The sequence below is a fragment of the Fulmarus glacialis genome, unplaced genomic scaffold (assembly GCF_000690835.1).
Source record: "Fulmarus glacialis isolate BGI_N327 unplaced genomic scaffold, ASM69083v1 scaffold11019, whole genome shotgun sequence".
Taxonomy (NCBI): Eukaryota; Metazoa; Chordata; class Aves; order Procellariiformes; family Procellariidae; genus Fulmarus; species Fulmarus glacialis.
In genome coordinates this window covers 92,430-95,951 of record NW_009231405.1, presented here as the reverse complement: position 1 = coordinate 95,951, position 3,522 = coordinate 92,430, and the positions used below count along the sequence as shown (strand labels likewise).

General features: G+C 39.0%; 1 protein-coding gene across 1 annotated transcript in view; it reads left to right on the top strand.

The window, feature by feature from the left end:
• Positions 1-3,522, top strand: part of ATP8A1 (ATPase, aminophospholipid transporter (APLT), class I, type 8A, member 1) — a gene marked incomplete at its 3' end in the record, with an annotated part of 87,511 nt that overhangs the window by 1,414 nt on the left and 82,575 nt on the right. Inside the window, exons 2-3 of the mRNA XM_009584563.1 lie at positions 520-619; positions 2,072-2,170. The remainder of the gene's footprint in view (positions 1-519; positions 620-2,071; positions 2,171-3,522) is intronic.

Genomic DNA, 3,522 nt, shown 5'->3' with positions numbered 1-3,522 from the left:
TTCCCCAAGAATTTTGTCTGAGCCAGAGCCGTTGTGCAGCGTTACTTGCCCAGTGTATGCCGCAGCTTGCGAGGGAGGGTGCTCCGCTGGGCCCAAGAGCTGCCGGCCTGGGGCCTGCCCCACCAGCTGCCTCAACGGTGGTGCAACCGCCTGACTGCTGCCTTCTCTTTATTTTTTTCCTTTCCTCGTTGTCTGTCACTGAGTGGCAGCAGGGCTTGCCTGCTTCCCGCAGAGCAGGCAGAGGTGGCAAGGGGGCTTCTAGCCGCAACACGGAAGCTGGCGGCAGTTTCTGTGGGCGGTGGGCATGTCCCTGGGTTAGCCACTTCATGGACGCCTGCAGGACTGTCTCTGTAGAAGTCTTTCAGTTTCTCTTTTAGCCAAAACAAATCTGTTTGCTAGCACAGAAATCACAAAAGGTTCTGTTTTATTTGAAAGCTTGTGTAACTGAGAGGGAAGAAATATATTTGAAGAATTTTTTGTGCTGTAATAATAGTGCATGTTTTTGTCTCTTTCTCTCAGCACTGCAAAGTACAATATAATCACATTCCTGCCAAGGTTCCTTTATTCCCAGTTCAGAAGAGCTGCTAATGCATTTTTTCTTTTTATTGCATTACTTCAGGTAAGATCAACAGTAAGATGCTAATGTTTGAAACTTGTTGAGAGAGCATTTATGCCATAGACAGTGTTTTGCATCTGGCATCTCGGGCTAATGTAGTGGTCCAGCAGCATTTCTTATTGTATCACTGTGTGCATCAAGCTAGCAGACACAGAATGTGGGGTTTCAGAAGCTGTTTGAGGCTTGGCATGACTAGGTGAGAGGCTGGCAGGTAGGGGTGTGGCATGTTAGGAAGTGGAATGTTAGGACTTACAAGCCCACCATCTCCTGTCAGGCTATCAGTGAGATCTCAGTGGCAGGAGTAAGAAATACAGGGTAATGGAACCAGATTATGGGCTGGTGCCCCTTTTGCTTTCATATTTTGCCTGGAAAATAATGTGTCATTGGAGTGGGGGAGTTTGGGCATACACGTAGGGAAGAATGAAAGGGTAGGAATAGCTGGAGAAGTGATAGATCCCTTTCCATTGTAGCCAACACATAGGCACTTGCCCAACAGTAACTTTTTCTGCCTGGTTTCCATTTAATTGCTTGAAAAATGTGTGTAGAGTAACCTGGAAAATAGATCTATATTGGTCTTATTCCAAGAAACATAGCATATGTACATATAACATCCTGTTTTCTTTCAGAAGCACAATGTGGTGGTAGCAAAAAGAAATTTATATAATTCATAAATAACATTGGCTGTTTTTCAAAACGTTTTATGATAAATTGAGGATGTCTTCTAACCACATTGAGGCACCACTTATTAGTGTACTTTTTTCTTGCAGAGATCTCACTGTAGTCATGTGGGCTGCATTGCCCATTATAAGTCTGCTATAAGGCAGCAATCCTCTCACCTATCAATGTTGTTGCCATTAAGAACTCTAGCCAATATGAAGATAATTATGGATAACCACTCATGTATATCACATAAGTAGCTGCATCTTCTCAGCATTTGCTTTACATACACATTCGCTTGCACCATCTGTGCCCATACCCACTTAGCAAAAATGCGTTTCTTACAATAGTCTGGCAGAAAGCAGCTGTTTGAAATTCGTCAATTAATAACTAGTATGATACAAAATATCTCTTAGAGATTAAAACTGTAAGGAAGTAAAAATATCTTGCATGTTTCCACTTTAACACAGATCTAAACTGAAAAAATTAATTGTATTTTATAAATACGTATTTTAATTTAATTTGAAACACAGAAAAGGAAGGTGAATATTCTGCAGACACCAAAACCTCTGAAAGTAACTCCACTGAATTCTATGCTATTTAAAATGCAAATATTGTTTTATTGTATCAGCTTCTTTTGGATTGAAGACAAAAACCCTCACTTGGAAATAATCAGCACCATGTCTAAAAAGTGAATCCAGTTGCCTTGTCTGTATTTGCACAGGAAGTACTGCTTCTTATATTAAAAATATGTTTTCAACCAGCAATGCAAACAATTTTTTTCTCTCTTTTTGATAGCAAATACCAGATGTATCACCAACAGGCCGTTACACAACGTTGGTCCCTCTCTTATTTATTTTAGCTGTAGCTGCAGTGAAGGAGATAATAGAGGATATTGTAAGTATTTAATAGCAATATTTTGTAAATAGCTTTCAAATTTTTCCTAGATTATTCAAGAAAATTTTTGTAATATAATTCTGTGTTGACCATTCTTGCCTTCTGGATGCTTTTGAAAACTTCTGAATTTGCTTGCTTCAGAAGATGAAATCTTCAGAATATGGTGTTATGATTTGAAAGTGTGTTTACTGTATATACAAGTGACAATAACATGGTAAAACAGTGACTGTTGTGTTTATTATGTAGATTGTTTCTAGTCAAACAGTTCTCATTAATGAAGTACAAGCATATTTTAAAGTGTGAACTGGAACCAAAGACTCCACAGAACCTAGTCAAGTCCAGAATATTGCCAATTTTCTCAAAGAAGGGCTCCGCTAAAAGAAGATTGGAAGCTAGTGAATTCATCTCAGGTGGAATCTATTTTAAAACCAAATAACCTTTAAATATTTATTTGGTTTGAAAAACATTTTTCTTTTTTTTCCTTCTTGCATGAGCAGGAGCAGAGTCCTTTACTCTCACTAATTATACCTGTGAGCTGGATTTAAGTTCAATCTGTGATTGAGATACTACACTAACATTTTATAGAAAAATTGTGAGAACTTCTGGCTTTACTCACAATGAAGAGGGTAGGGTTAAAAAAAATCTTCCCAGGATCCTTTCTATTTTTACATCTTTATTTGAGATGCCTTTAAAAAAGATGAGCCCTGAGGAACTCAGAGTTGAGGATCTAGGAGGCTGCACAGTCTCAAGCATCTTCACTTGTCCTCCATACCTGAAACTGGATGGATTTTTGTTTCACAACCAAATAATTCCTGGACCTTTCTAAAAAGTGTCTTTTAGCTTGCTACTGGAATTATAACATGACACTTTTAGTATGTTTAGAATAGTAATCTATTTGGTTTAATACATTTTAGATGAATGAGTACAGGTCACTAATGTGTCATTTTTAAAGTTTTAAAAAGTGGATTTTCCCCAGTTGTCAAATCCAGGTCCAAATCCAGGTCCACTTTATTTCTAAAGTGACATGCATAAAATCCTTGGTTTCATTCACTGTTGTGACTTTGCACGGTTTTGTAGACAGCAAGGGGAACAGGCATTTTTCAGTTTTTCCCGTTGCTCCAGCCCAGTGCAATTTACTGTTAGTCTTCCATGTCTTGGTGCTAAGTGTGATCTGCTGACACCTGATGGCCAGGAACACACATGGAATGCTTGTCCGTGTTAGGCAGCTGCCCCCACCTATGCCAAGCCTTCCTTGGCTCTCTTCAATCAATGTTTGTGGTAGTGGTTGTTTTGCTTTCTTCTTGCATTGAATGAAAACTTTAAAAGAGCTGGGATGGCATTGGCTTTTTGGG